The 17088-nt window shown below is 32.7% G+C and overlaps 1 pseudogene; it reads left to right on the forward strand.

Annotated features, from left to right (window-relative positions):
• Positions 1-7924: 7924 nt before the first annotated feature.
• The window catches only part of LOC123252273, a 47911-nt pseudogene continuing 38747 nt past the window's right edge, over positions 7925-17088 (forward strand).

Consider the following 17088-nt stretch of genomic DNA (forward strand, 5'->3'; position numbering starts at 1 on the left):
ATGAAGAAATTAAAAGAAAATAAGAATATAGACCATGATTACATTAAAAAAGGCAACAAAATCAGGAGAAAATGTATCCATGTAAAACAAATCCAAAGAAAACTGAAAAGTAGATGTTTATATTAACATATATATTATTTACACATTTTTGAACAAATTGTGGACAATGTGGTGTTTGGGAGTTTGTATCAAATTTTTTATGTGTTTGCTTATTTTTATTATTTGTGGTGGTGGTCACTAGCTATAAAATAAAATAAAATAAAAATGTTTAAAAAATAGCTCATTTGATCCCCCCAAAAATTCTGTGAAGTAGTGGTGTTATCCACATTTTACATTTGAGGAAGCTAAGGCAGACAAAGGTTACTTGACCTGACCAGGTTCACATAAGTAAAACACTTGAGACCATATGTGAACTCAAGTGTTCTTAACTTCAGACTTAGCACTCTAATCACTATACTATCTAACTACATCTTTCAATTTTAGTTATTTTAAAATTTTATTTATGTACATAAGTTATAATTTATAAGTTTATATATAAATTATAGAAATATGTGTAATTATGTAGTATGTTATATAGTTACATAATACATAGTATATGAAATATAAATTATATATAAACTATTTATAAAAGTTTAATTCATAATTTATAAGTGTAAAATATTTTTGTACTATGTTAGTACAAATTCAGTTCAGGAACTCATAGCTAGACCCCTCTACAGGGTCATTGTTTTAAATCTTGTGTCTGTATTTACTCATGAGTGATTATGAGCAAGTCACTAAACATACTTGGGTCTCATGTTCTCATCTGCAAAATGAAGAGATTGAATTAGATTGCCTCTGGGATATCTTGAAGCTCAAAATTTATGATCCTAATCTAAGTATAGACAGTTAGTTGGCACAGTGAGTAGAATATTGGACCCAAAGTAAGGAAGACTTGCATTCAAACCCTACCTCAGATACTTCTCAGCTGAATGACACCATTTTATTCTTTGTTTCCTCATGTAAAATTGGGTCAGCAAGAGAACCTTCCTCACTGGGTTATTACAAAATAATCAAATCAAACCAATGCTCATTTATTAAAGATGTATTAGGTACTAGTCACTACTAAGCCCTGAGAATTCAAAAAGAGGTAAAAGGTAGTCTCTGCAATCTAATGAGATCAAGAGAAGTAATATGTAAAATACTCTGCAAAATGTATAGATATTGTTCTGTCATTTCTGACTCTTTGTGAGCCCATTTAGATTTTTTGGAAAAGAAACTGGAGCTCTGAGGTTTACTTTTCCAGCTCATTTTACAGATGAGGAAATAGAGGCAAACAGGGTTAAGTGACTTGCCCAGAATCTTATGAGAGGAGATTTGACCTCAGGAACATGAGTTTTCCTAATTCTAGACCTGACACTCAATCCACTACTCCCTCTAGCTGCCCAAAATATAAAGTGCTATATAAGTTATCCTTATCATTATAATAATAATAATTATTTAAAAGCTTAGAAACTATAGGTGGAACATTCATACAAAAGGATTAATGGTGAAGAATACTTGCCTCTGGTCTTATTCTGCTTCTGGGAAATAAAGTTCCATGAATAACTGCACCCTACATAATAGATTCTGTTCAGAACTACTGACCAATTCAGAATTGCTGGAGGTTCCTAGGATGTATGCAATTTTACACTAAAGTAGACAACGGGAAGGTGGAACCTTTTACAAATGAACTAATTTAGGGTAAGCAGACCTCAGGAATCCATGAATATATCAATCCTGAGTAGGTCAGACAAGGACAAACACTGAGGTTGGTTGAATTCAATAAGTAACATGGGTTACATTTGTGGACTTAGTCAATCTCGACATTTTTATCTGCTTGTCATTCCCCATTCCTGCACAGGGAATGTCCCCAGCCTAAACGGTTTTCACTGTTTCAAGACAATGTTGTGAGATAGTACAGCTATTATTTTATTTCCACATGTAGATAAGGAAAGTGAGACATATAAAGGTAGGTAACATGTATAGAATACATGAACAGTATGTTCATTTGCAAAACTGGAATTAAAATACATTTCTCTTGATTTTTGCACATGTTATAACCTAACCAAAAATTTAGAATCCTTATTGATTTCATAAAAGTCTTCTGATGATATTCTCCTCTCCCTAATAAAGAGTCTTCAGAAAAGTCAGGCTTTTTTTTCTGGACTCTTCACTGACTTCCTAAGACAATACGACTATTCTAAGTGCCAAGGATTCCAAGAAAGCTAAAAATAATCCCTTGTCTCAAGGAGCTCACAACCAAATGGAGTAGACAACATGCAAAGAACTAGATGCAAACAAAATATGTAAAGGACAAAATGAAAATAATTGTAAAAAAAACCCCAAAACTTAACATTAAAAAGGGCAGAGTAGAGAAAGACTTCTTGCCAAAGGTCAAATTTTAGTTGTAACTTGAAGGAAACCAGGCATATCCAAGGGACAGTTTAAGCTGATTTTAGAGTTAGAAAATATCTTAGAGGTCATATAAACCAGAGTTTCTTAATGTGGAGTCCCTGAAGGGTCTGTGGTTAGATTTCAGGGGGAAGTGGGTGGCTTGAATTTGGATGAAAAAAACAAAACAACCTTATATTTTCACTTCTTATTGAAATTTATTATTTCAATTATATATCATATATAATGTTATTATTTCAATTATATATGTAGTATATGATATTATTATTTCAGTTATATAAAAACATGATTCTAATTCTGAGAGTCAATTGCTGAATTTCCCAGACTCTCATAGAATTCCATGACAAATACAAAAAGGTTAAATACCCCTGTGGTAGTCCTACCTCATTATTTAACAGAGAAGGAAACTGCATCTCAAAGGTTAATTGATTTATCCAAGATCATATAGCTTAATAGGAGTAGATATTAAGTATTAGAGCTAAAAAAATCCTATTTCATAATCAATTCCCTCTTACTGGGAAAGTATGTGGACAACAATAATGATGACAGCATCATCAAACCAAGGACTTCAGATACTTCTATAGAACCACAAATTGGCCTGGGGTAGAGAGGAGGGCATGAAGTGAGTTGATTCAGTGGAAAGAGAACCAGCCGTGGAGATGAGAGGTCTTGAGTTCAAATCTGACCTCTGACATTTCCTAACTGTGTGACCCTGAGCAAGTCATTTAACCTTCATTGACAGCCTTTCCTTGTCACTCTTCAGACTTGGAACCAATACAAGGTATTGATTCTAAGATACAAGGTAAGAATAAAAAACAAAGGAAAGAAACAACAAATGAGCTGGACAAATTCTATGTCCTATCCATAATCTTGAAAATTCTATATTTTCAAAAAATGAAAAAAAAATGCTGTGAACATCAGGAGGTACTATATACAAACAGCATGGAGGAAAGAATATTTTTGTTATTACCCAGCTTTCACATTTGGTATTCAGAAGCTAGAAATGCAAATGACTTGCAAATTAAGCTGCCAGTTACACTTAGCAAACATTTCCAAAATGCTACTGTGGATACAGATGCTTGGCTTTTTGGTGGTCATTTAACATTACTCCAAACCTATTAGTTCGTGTGTCTCCCAAATTGATATTTTAGTGAATTATTAGAGAATGATTCCTAAAAATGCAATTGACTGAATAGTGACTATCAAATTTAATCTAATTTTCCATTTTAGAAATCAGAGATTCTTAGTGAAAATGCCACGGAATGACTCTCTACGATGAAGTAACAGTGACATCTGGCTATTATGTGGAGGGACCGAGTTCCCAGTTTTAACTTGACTGAGAAACGTATTCACTAACCATGATAAACTTGGATTTCCTTATCAGGTCCATAGACTTATATTAAATCTTTTCAATAATGCTATTAGAAAGAAAGTAAACTATTTATTAAGCAATACCAGGGTTATTTTTTTTCTTGAATTTCCTAAAATCAATTCTCCTTGTACTCCAGGTGTCCTTCATCATTGGATACATTTCCAAAATTGTACTTCTTTGGTATTTTTTTAAAAAATGGGTCAATAATGGAAATGTTAACACCAGCAAAGTTAATACCATTTTTCTCGCCTCATACTAACATGTTATCTGGATTGTATTGGCAAACATTTCAGTAGAAATTTAGAAGGGATATTTTAACTGCAGGAAATCCTTTGTCAAAAAAAAAAAAAAAAGGAGGCGGGGAACTATTTTAGGCAGACAATTCTTATGTCCAATGACTTCTACATTAAAAACAAATGTTTCATACTATTGAAATCATTTCATTACCCAGCTCATTCTCCTTATCTGGAGGTAATTTTTAACAGATTCCAGCTTGCTTTACAGACACAAGTTTCCAGCCACTCTGCTTCATGCCCCAAGAGGCCATTTCATAAGCGAGCTAACATCAGTTCAAACAAGATTCATTTTTTCCATCACTTTACACCCTAGAAAACTGATACAGACTTGCAGAGATGAAGTTTAATGCAGAACATGGGTTTATGATGTGTGGAACCTCATTTCAAATAGACACATAATAAATTGATATAGATTTTGGAAACAGTTTCAAAGAATGAAATTGTGTTGAATCCAAGGTTTAAATGGCTCTTTCCCCTGATGTGAAACTTGCAAGAGAATTCAAGAGCCTTGAAAATTTCAGAATTCTTGGTTAATCCTGGAATTCAGCTGAGGAGGCTTCACTGAAATTATGCATTCATTAGTCAAATGATTAAAATCTGTAATTCATTAGGAAATGATATAGTCTGATTTTTAATAATATAAGTTGAGTGTTTTGGGGGTAGTTGTTGCATAAGATACTTTAAGTCAATAATATGCTCCCTCAAAAACTGAATTTAGCCATGAGTTTGCAGTTATTCTATGGACACATAAGGATTATGTGTTTCAGCTAAATGCAAAGAAACATCATACACACACAAATATATATATAAATGGTATATCCAACCCTGGATTCTATTTTTTTTTATGATTTTCAGAAATCTCTAGTAGTTTTCTCAAGTATCAACTTCAAATGCTTAGTTATATACTCTATGTTCCTTCTTCTTTTCCCCAAGGAAAGATACTCAGCTTACCTTCATAAGACCACATATTTAGAATAGCAAATTACTGCAGGCATCTTTGAACCCAACCTTCTTATTTTATGGTGGAGGAAATGGAAGTTAAGTAAAATTTGCGAATTTCTCAAGGTCATATGGACAAATGTACTGAAATCTGCATCTGAACTCAAGTCTCCAAATCCTTTACCCTGAATAATTTTGCTTCCCTCAGAAAAGAAAATCACAACCATAGCCTACCTTGTCATTCTGAGCAATTTCTTCCTTGTCCTTCCAAAGCAATGCAGTAGAGAGGTACTAGAGCCTTTCTCATACATTTTTTTAACCCTTACCTTTTATCTTAGAATCAATACTGTGTATTGGCTCCAAGTCACAAAAGTGGCAAAGGCTAGGCAATGGAGGAGTTAAATGACTTGCCCAGGGTCACACAACTAGGAAGTATTAGAGGTTGAATTTGAACCCAGGATTTCCTATCTTTACATCTGGCTTTCCAGGCACTGAGCAGCCTAGATGGCCCCCTTTCCCACTTATCTTAAAGTATTTCATGACACTGTCACTAATTATTCTTGTCCCTTCTAAAGGGACATAGAAATAAGCCATATCCATTTTTGTTATATATATATATATCCAAAGTGATGCTTCAGACAGAGCTTCTTGAAGTTGAATCTTTATTGAACATATGAAAGAGTTTTGAGAAGCCAACATGCATCTTTGCATTGTCCTTGAAATAAAAAGCTATTTTAATTCTTCAGAGATCTTATACTAACCTTTTGTCAAATGCAACACCTGGAGAATTTTAATGTATTGTGCTTGGTGTCAAAAACAATTTTGTTTCTTTGGAGATCTTATACCAGGTTTTTCAGTCATATAGCACCCCTTGGAGAATATTGGTACTGAAGCAATAGATATTTGGGGTAGGTAGACATTTGAGATCTTTGAACGGACTCATCAAAGTGTAATATGACCTTGTCTTTTCTTTATATTCCACTATTGGCACATTTCACTGTCCTTCTTCAGTGTTCAAAATATATGTAGTAGGAGATTAACTAAACTGGGCAGGAAGACTACAAGATACAATGTAGGTTACATGCATTGTTTAGTCATTTGCATTTACTTATGCCTATTGCTTGATGGGTCTTTTTTTGAAGGGATGTATTTTAATTTTGAAGAACCTACAATATTCTTTAATATGATATAAAAATCAATATTTTCCACAAACAAATGGTTCTAAAAACCTAAATAAATTTAATGAGTATTTATTTTATTTGTACTCTGTGTGGGAGATCCACTGTGATGCAGGTGAAGATCTTCAGTGAACTAATATTAATTTATTTTATGCCTCATTAATCAAAATTTTCTATGTGGTTAACTCCTACATGTGTGCATTAAGGGGTTTTATTTTTATACCACATTAATTTCCTAATAATCCTGTCATACTATTTGCCTATCTTGAAGAAAACTAAAAATGAAACAAAACCAACAATTACATCACTTTAACTTACAGAGTTTTATGGCATTCTGAACAGTCTATCTCTTTTCTACAAAGAAAAAAGTTGTTTGCTCCAATATCAGTTAGTGGCCTGAAACCATTAATTAGTATAATTAAAATTTCTTCAAGTGTTGTTTTTATCTTTGTATTTTTAATATTTGGCATTCTGATTCTCTTTTCTTCACTCAACATCAGTACTTAAGAATTTTCCCAAAGTTCACTTAATACCAAACATGCATCATCCAGAAGAATAAATAAGATTCAATTACATTAATATGCCACATTTTTTCAACTCTTCTATAATCAATAGGCAATATTTTTCAACTTTTTATTTTTTTCTCTGAATTTTCCAGTGGGTTCATATGTATGTATGTGTGTGCGTTCTTGGGAATTCTTTCCTTCAATAATGGACAACCTCAGTGTAGGTACATCATAAAAAGACTCTTCAATCAAATGTTTTGAGCAGAATATTAACTTTCCTAATATAATTCCAAATTGGTTTCTAGAATAGTAAAACCAATTCAGACCTCTATCTATAGTATATTGGTATTTCCACCTTCAAACTGTTCCTGCAACATGGAATAGTTCCACATTTCAACTTTTTTGCAATTTGATGGATATGAAGGATAACAAAGTTGTTCAAAATTGCAATTTCAGTCTTGTTGGAAACTGGAATTATTTTTAAGGAGGTGCCAATATATTATACTTTATCTTTTACAAAACATATTTGCATTGAATTTATACATATATTCACATATGCATATAAAGTGCATATGTGTTATTTATGTATATATTTATTTATACATACATAAATAATTCTGTGATTGATTTGTCAAAAATTTTCCATTATAAATATTTTTTAGAGAATAAAGAAGACTATATTTTGCAGCCCTGGGTCAACTTTAAAAACAAACAAGCACAATAGACACAGTGCCTGAATTCTCCATTTTTTTCAGGTAAATTTTACATCTATAAAGATGTGGTCTGCTGCAAACACCATACACACACATATGTGTGTATTTATAAAAGCTTAAATGTCTCCTTTACATAGTTTCATCAAGAATTCCATTCAAGTCAATTAACCATTTTCATAAACATTTTATAAAAAGGAGAAAGTAGAAGCATTGATGTGAACTTACTGATATCTTCTAAGTCACCTTTTATGTTTATTTTTACTATCTTTGATCTTTCATCATTTTTTTAGAATTCCTCTGCACTGAAGATATCAGGAAAATCAATCCCAGAGATTGATTATGTTGAATGATACTTCCTCCTTTATAAATTTTTCCACTTATATTTTATCATTCTCAGTCCTCCCAAGTTCATTTTTTTTGGAAATTATTAAGCAACCTTTTCACTTATCTGTATAATATATTAGGTATTGAAGTGCTACTGTAGCAAATGGTAACAGTTAATCATTATAAAAATGCTGATGAATCTTTACCAAGTCATCCTCCTTTCAGTAAATCCCCTTGTGATGATGTAGGTGAGTTTGGTCTCATGAAAATTTTCAGTCTCATTTTTTCCTCTTTTGTTTTACACTGTTTTATAAAGCTATGCACAGCCTTTTACAAAACAGCATCCTCTGTTCCCATCTAATCCAACTTATTTCTCAGTGAAAATCTCTTCTAAGATATTCCCAAAAAGGGACCATCCTGACTTCACCTACAGACTTCCAATATGTGAAAACACTTTACTACTTATCCCCCTCCTCTATTTCCAGTCATTACACATCATTCTCCAAAACATATTCTTTATTTTTCTAGTTAAGAAATATCAGTTTATTGAATATATCTATCTATCTATATATCTATCTATCTATTTATTGTTTAGACCAGCATCATAATTGATAAAGTGAAATATAGTTCTCCATGCCTTCTTGAATGACCCAGAAAGTGGGTTAGACATTTTAATAAATAGAATTTTAGGAGCTCATTATTCAGCTCCTCCCTTGAATATTCCAAGACATCTTTATTTTTTTTAATTTATAAAATTTTATTTAATTAATTAATTTAGAATATTTTTACATGGTTACAAGATTCATGTTCTTTCCCTTCCCTTCACCCACCCCCTCCTGTAGCCAGTGGGCAATTCTACTGGGTTTTACATGTGTCATTGATCAAGACCTATTTCCATATTATTGATATTTGCACTAGGGGGGTGCTCGTTTAGAGTTAATATCCCCAGTCATGTCTCCATCATCCCATGTGATCAGGCAGTTGTTTTTCTTCTGCAGCACATAGCCTTTAATCAATGGTTCCTTCTGGCTATTCCACAAACAAGACACTTCATCTCTCAGTGTCAAACACTTACTATGGCCGTCCCACATACCTGGAATGCTTTCCTCCTTTTCTGACTACTAACCTCCCAGGATTCCTTTAAGTCCTAACTAAAATCCCACCTTCTGTAAGTAACCTTTGTAATTCCAGGACCTTCTCTAACCTCTAATTTATCCTGTATATAGCTTGCTTAATTTCAAATTGTTTCCCCCACTCCATTGTACACTCCTTATTTTGCATTTCCAGTTCTTAAGGAAGAGTGTCTGGCACATAGGTGCTTAATAAATGTTTACTGATTGTTTGAAAATGTTTTACCTCAATAGAGGGTGTTACATGTATGACCCTGCCTAACATTCCCCTTGGATACTCCTTCATGACTTTGGAAACAAAGTCACAAGTTCCCCTAAGTTTCTCATCTTTTCTACTTTTGCAACTGATGGCAGTGAGAAGATTCTACATGGAAGTGATCCTTCATATTTTATCTAACTTTACACAGATCTATCATCCCCTTCTATATAATTTCAGAAATGTAGTTAAATGTTAACTCTGTTACACTTAGCTACCATCCCTCTCCACATGGCAAGAAGATAAAATGCCTGTTGTCTGAAATTGTTTCTAAACCACAGTTGAAACACAAGAAAATACAATGAATAGGAAAATTGATGGAAACATATGTATATATGTATATATGAATATATGGGGAGAGAGAGAGAGAGAGAGAGAGAGAGAGAGAGAGAGAGAGAGAGAGAAATAGTAGGAAAAATCTCTATGTGTATGTGAGCATATAAATAGTTAATCCAAATAGCAATGCCTTCCTGAGAATTACAGAACATTTTATTCTTCTACTTAAAGGACTATCAAGAAATGCCCCAATTTTAAATGACATGTCAGAAAGTACATTAGTTTTTTTCCCCCAAACTATTAGCCAGCCTTCCATCACTTTACTAGTAATAAGCCTTTAGTGCTAAGTGATTTATTAGTGACCTGAAAGGTTAAATGTTCCTTCTTTCTTTATTTTGAATAAATGGGCATAACTTCAAAGATTTTTTAAAAGTTGGCAACATAAAAATGAATACCATATTTAGACAGATGTTTTATGTATACAAGCATGCAAATATATATGTATATATGTATTATTTTATACATTTGTGTAGTTCCCAAAGTTTACATTATCTCCATCAGGATTTTGAAAATTAATACCTGCTGTTAAGAAAGAAAACAAATATGAATATTTACTCCATCATGGTTAATATAGAATAAATGATGATTCCAGCAAAGTTCCAATAAATTCCTTACTTGCAATTCTTGTGAATTTACATGGAATTAATAAAAAACAATGAGGCCCAGATCCTTTGACATTTTGTTATAAGTTCACGATTCCTGAATCATCTGGCTTCTTTTCTTTATATATCCCAAACTCCTTCAGATTCTGCTATTATTCCAGTCCAACTTAATAACAGTAGCAAACATGTAATTCAACTATTTTTATAGTGAATGTAGGGAGCAAAATAAAAACTTACTGAAGATGACTTAGTTGCATCAACTGATGTCACTGGAAAATATTTCTCCTTAGTGAGAGACAGCCCAAATATTTCACACATATAGACAGTTTGTGAGAGTGTGTACATGTATATATTATATATACACACATTAATTTACATATATGTATTTTTAATTTTTTATCAGACTTATTATTTCAATGTTATAGTGAATTTCTTGACGTGGAAATGTTTTCTACTAAGGTAAATCAGTAACTCCTCTGTCGCTTAACAGTCTTAGTTGTTTGAGCGCACTGAGTATTAATTGACTTGCACAGGGTCACATAGCTAGAATGGATTCCAGGTCCTTCAGACTCCAAGATTCTCTCTAATTTGGCAGTGCCAATTTCAAATAGAAATTGGACCACTAATCTCTATATAAGGTCCTGAAGTCTCCATATTTATTTAGTTTCAAAATTAATGTTATTATGTTTTATTATATTTTATTTATCTTGCTAATTATTTCATAATTTAATTACATTTAACTTGCCTCAGCCCCCAGGGGATTGTTTCTGGCATGTAGCCCAAGAACAATGTGTTTCATATCTGGATACTACAATAAACTGGCATTCTACTAGGTGAGAGGAATTGTGATTTTAATAGATTTTCAGTCCAGGATTATGGATTCAAATCCTTTGTCAGATACAATATCCATGATGCTGGATTAATTTCTCTGGTTCTGAGATTTTTTTTTAAACCTTTTATTTTATTTTATTTTAAAACCCTTACCTTCCATCTTGAAGTCAATACTGTGTATTGGCTCCGAGGCAGAAGAGTGGTAAGGGTAGGCAATGGGGGTCAAGTAACTTGCCCAGGGTCACACAGCTGGGAAGTGTCTGAGGCCAGATTTGAACCCAGGACCTCCCGTCTCTAGGCCTGGCTCTCAATCCACTGAGCTACCCAGCTGCCCCCAGGTTCTGAGATTTTGATAAAACTTGAGGGCTGGACTCAATGTTCTATCTGATCAATTCAAATGTAGATATATGATTTCATGACTCCTTGTACTTATACAATAAACTAGCAACTAAGATTACAATCCAGTTTATTTTATTTATCATTATATTCCCTAGAGCACACTTTTCCCTTTGATAAATATCTAATCTGGCAAACGAGAACTGATGTTATCTCAGAATTATATATGTTAAAAGAGAGATATATAAACTATTATAATACATCTGTTAGTGAATGCTCACAAGATACATACATAAAAAGAAAAGTAGATTAGATTATTTTCTTATTATAGAAATATTTTATGAAGTTAGAAAGTAGTAGCTGTTAATTAGCCTCTTTATATTCATATATAATTAATTCCTATAGAATATTGATTGTATATAATATATAATTATACATGTTGTACATATGTCATATACTTACAATATCAATATATTATTTTATTCTCTGTCTTTATTTTTACATTCATTTTCATCATCATTTATATTATTGCCCCAAATGACGTACCCAGTTTGTACAGCCCTTTTATGAATTATCAACATATGTTTAATAACTCCTCGATAAAGACACCTCACTGACTGCTCTGCTGAAAATACATTATGAATGCATATAATAAAGGAATACCAAGATGTGCATTTTCTTTTAACCTTTTTGGGAGAGGCATTTTGTTTTGTTTGCAAATTTTTCCTCTATGGAATATGTGCTAGTAATAAAACACAACATTATATTTCAATGATACTTTGAATTTCAGGAGAAATGTCTTGGGAGTCTTCAGGATATCATTTTTCTCCAGATAAGGTCCATATTCTTATTTGAAGATTAAAAATCGGTACAATTAGACACTAACAATTTAATTATTTTCTTGTCTTTCAACTCCTGGCACTCACATTTCTTTTTGATCTTCTTGTAAAATATAACTTTTCTTCCCAAACTCTATTTTAGACAAACTGTCACATTATCCCTTTCTTCTACATGATATTCTTTTGTCGATTAATTACAGAATCATAAGTGTGGAACTAGAAGAGACCTTCAAAATTATCTTACATGTTCCTTTTATAAAAGTTGAACTGAACATCTAGAAAATTTGAGTAAATTGCAGACAGATACACAGGTAAGTGGCAGAAGTAGCATTTAAACCAGCACTTTCTGATAGCAAATTCAGTATTTGTTCCATTGTGCTCCATGCCTTTTTTTTAAAAAAGTGATACCTTATATCTGCATGTATTCCCTTTTCTTATCTGTATCATAGAAGCCCCTTGTTGTCTTCAATGCATAAGTCAAGGGCTACCGTTTAATGATGATGATGATTCCTGAAATTCCCAGCTAATATCATTTTCTTTCTCTTTAAATTCCTTATTTTTCTTTCTATATACTTTACATTTACTTATTTGATTTCAATTTGTAGAGCTTATCCTGCCCCAGTACAATGAAGATCTTTGAAGAAAAGGTCTTTTAAATATTTTTTCATTCATTGTCAATGCCTCAATGAATTTTTAACTTCAAAGATGTGAACCATCAATAATGAACCATGTAAATCAAAAATAGAACTCATTATCTTCCTCCTAAAACCTTTTGCTCTTTGGAACTTTGTTACTTTTGTTGAAGACAATATCTTTACTGTTTCCCTCCTTAAACTCAGTTTCCTGTTCAGATCTCCCTTCTTTCTCACTCCTTAAAATAAACTGGTTGCTAAGTTTTGACAAATTTATCTTCAACAAATCTAGTCTCTTGAAACTATATTTTTTCATTAGGCAATCACTATCTTATTGCAGATCCTCATCAGCTGGACTATTGCAATAGCCTCCTTATTATCCTTCTTGTCTCTTGAATCTTATTCTCTACTTCATCCACCATAAAGTTGATGCCATAGGGAAATGATTTGAATCCAAGTTTAACCAAGTCATTTCTCTGCTCAAGAAGCTCTTATGACTCCTCTGGGAAAAATGAAAATTCTTCAGCTTGACATTTAAAGACTTTCAAAGTTTGGCTACCTTTTTTCATAATTACTTTATGTTATTCTTCTCCCCACACTGTATTATCTAGATGAACTGACTTTCTTGCTGTTGCTTGTTGTGACTTTTAAACTCATAGTCTTTGTACAAGGCTATCCTCCATCCTAGATTGCATTCCCTCTACGCTCCCATATTCTGTAATCTCAATTTTTCATTAACATTTAATTAAAAGAGAGCTTCTTACAGGAAGTCTCTTCTGGTACCTCTAGTTGCTCAGTCCCTCCTCTTCTGGAATTTACTGTTTATATATTTTGCATTTATGTGATTGTATTCATGGTACTCCAAATGGAACAGGCTCTTTGAGGTTAGGAGATCTTTTTTTTTTCTTTTTTTTTTTTGCATTTATATTTTCTTCATGCTAGGGCAAACCACAAAACTTACCTCTGCTTATTATATAAATGAATGATCTCTATGACAGAGATATGGAAAATATTTTGTTGAAGAAGAGACTTTAAAGAGAACTAATCCTACCAAATTTTTACATCAACAAGAAGCAGAGTATTTTCTTATATTTCCTTCAATTTTATAAGGAAAAATACATGTTTTTTGAAGAATTTTTTGAAGAATATTGATCATAAAGTCTTCCATTTTTCTGATATTATGTGTTTGTTGAACTGAGTGAAATTGAGTCCATAGCCTAAGCCAAGGACAAGAATAAGAATTCTCTTGGATATAGCTAAGATACATGATTTTTGTTTATTCTAACTATTCCACTATCTTCTAGATAGTCTAAGCTTCTGGAAGTTTCTCATGTAACGATGAATCTCATATCCCTAAAGTAAATATAACCATCATCAGAAGCCCTACATAAGAAATAATAAAAAGCAGAGTGCCAGATAGGAAAAAAGATAGCCTTAGAAATTGGAAGTCTTATATCCAATTTTGGCTTCTACATTTAGAAGTTTTTTTGTTTGCTTTTACGATAGGTTTTTCTATGTTGCTGAAACTGAAAATACATAGAGTAGTCACTCAGACACAAATCTCAACACTCCTTGTCACAAGGCCTTTTGACTTCTCTGTTTCAAACCTGGACAAAGGTTCCTTCTCCCAGAACCAAGAGATGACAATGCTAATATCTAATTTAAACCACCTGATCAGTTTAGCTTACTGCAGTTCAGAACTCTAGGCTCAAGCAAGCTACTATGCACAGGCTTTCCAAAAATGATAAGCTTCTACTACCACCACCTTTGGTCTCTACCATTTTCTGGCTAAGTCACTGTGGCTTAGTACCATAAACCTGGGAAAATCTGGGACTCAGTTTTCTCAAATAGAAAACAAGAATTGATAATAACTGAATTGCCTAAGATCATTTTAATGAACCAGAAGATTTGAAATAGACAATCAACACTTGTCTAGTTTCCTATAGACAGATTAGGAAACCAGACACAAAAAAGGAGATTAGAATTTAATTTCCATCTCTAATTGCTTTCTTTTTTATACTGATTGGCATTGATTGAAGTATATTTATTTAATTAATTCTTACTTATATCTGTCGAGTTAATTAAAAATAAATTCAGGAATAATTTTGGCAAGCATCTTTTTAAGATATCCTGAAGTCATTATTGTCTGCAATGTATGTTACTTGCCTCTGGATATTCTTAAATGTAAACATTATTTTTAAAGGTTAGTCCTTATAGTCTATCATATTATTGTTTTATTTAAGCCATTTTAAAATACATAATCTTCACCCAGAAAAGTACTTGGCCTTTCTTTTTTACTACATAAACTATGAACAAGTATTTTAATACAAGCAATAAAAAGCCTTAAATATGATTATCAACAGGATGAATGCAAAGAGTAATGAAATATCTGAATTTGGTTTTCATTTTTTTCAAACAAAACTGAACTGCCTAATTTTCTTACCACTTTCAAAGTTTCATGGATCATTTTTTCCCCTAAAAATTTATCTTAAAATATTTTAAACTTGGGTTGGGGAGGACCAAGGTGGCTCAATAGATAGAGAGTTAGGACTGGAGTTGGGAAATCCAAAGTCCAAATGTGCATCAGATACTTCCTAGCTGTGTAACCCTGGGCAAGTCACTTAACCCCCACTGTTAGCTCTTACAGCTCTCTTGCCTTAGAAATAATACATAATAATGATTCTAAGATCGAAGGTAAGGGTTTTAAAACATAATTTTTTAAAAACACAGTTTTTAAACTTAGCAGGCTTTTGAAGGCTCTTTTTCAGAAACAAATTTAAATATTAATTTTAAAAACCTGGAACTAAAAGGTGCTCTTTTCATTGGTCTTGAAATGAATCCATGCCTCCTTTGAAGTGAGTGAGAATGTATTCCTTAGAAACAGAAAATAGTGAGCTGCTTTAGAAACTCTATTTACACAAAAAGGAGGGGGAGTCAATTGTTTGAAAATTGCCCAATATGAACCTAAGGTAAAGGGTGATTGACAACCCAAGGAGTTCCTACTTGTTTTAGGCTTATTAAAGAAGAAGTATAAAAGTCATATGCAAGGTCTAATTGACACTGGATGGGAAAAGAATGGAAAGGTTTAGTAAATATTGACTTTAAAATGGCAACTCAGGACATTCTTGATAACTGGAATATTGTAATGGACATTGTACATTTCCTGAATTTGAAAGAGTCTAGCCTCCAGAGCTTCTCTGGAGAAAGAAATAGCCAACCACATCAGCATCTTTGCCAAGGGAACTCCACACAGGCTCACAAAGAGTCAGGCATGGCTAAATGACTGAACACTAACAAACATCTCCAGAGTGGAACTTGATTCTATACGAGAAGTTTGTGTGTGTCACAGATTCCTTTGGCAGGCTCTTGAAGTCTATGGACATTTTTATCAGAATAATGCTTTTAAATCTATAAAATACAATCCACAAACTTACAAAGAAAACCAAAGCTTTATGAAAAAAAAATTCAATTCCCTTCCACCCATTCAAGTTTCTAGTCTGCCTAAAATCAAGACAACCTGAAGGAGAGAAATCTTTTCACTTCCATCAGTTTAAGAATTTTTTAAATAGAATATATGAGACAATGACAACATATGTTCAGGTGACACAGAAAGCTCTGCAGGATCTGAAAGAGTGGACATCTTCCAAGTATTCTCTTGTCTTCTATAGCATTCAGATCTCAAAGAAAAGCTGGAGTGATGAAGTTCGGATAGAGAGAAGTGATAAGACAATATCACCATGAAAACACAGATATATTGTTTTTAATTTTATTAATTCATTCTTTTAAAAAGAGATAATAAAGTAGGTTTTTATTGATAACTTTTGTTATTCCATTGCCTAGCTTTTGCTCTATGTCCCTACCTTTCCATCCATCTTCTTGACAATAATGATGTCAAGAAGATTTTAAAAATAAATGAAACTGATCACACATTAAAAAATATTTTGTTATACACTATGTTCCACAACTATGTAACCCCAGCATTTTGTTTCCTTTCTACCTAATTCTGGTATTGAAAATGTCGAAATATTTCTAAAATAGCTAGGCAACATAATGGGTCTGAAGTGAGGAAGACCTGAGTTCAAATTCTATCTTAGACACTTACTATCCTTGTGACCAAGGCACTTAACTTCTGTATGCCTTAGTTTCCTTAACCACAAAATGGGAATAATAGTAGCACTTACATCCATGGACAATTATGAGAATCAAATGAGTTATTTGTAAAGCACTTAGTATAGTGACTGGACCATAGCAGGTATTTAGTAAATGAAAAGAAAGAAGGAAGGGAGAAGGAAGGAAGGAAAGAAGGAAGGAACAAAGGAAGGAAGGGAGGGAGGAAGGAAGGAAGGAAGGAAGGAAGGAAGGAAG

This window comes from Gracilinanus agilis, chromosome 6 (assembly GCF_016433145.1).
Source record: "Gracilinanus agilis isolate LMUSP501 chromosome 6, AgileGrace, whole genome shotgun sequence".
Classification (NCBI taxonomy): domain Eukaryota; kingdom Metazoa; phylum Chordata; class Mammalia; order Didelphimorphia; family Didelphidae; genus Gracilinanus; species Gracilinanus agilis.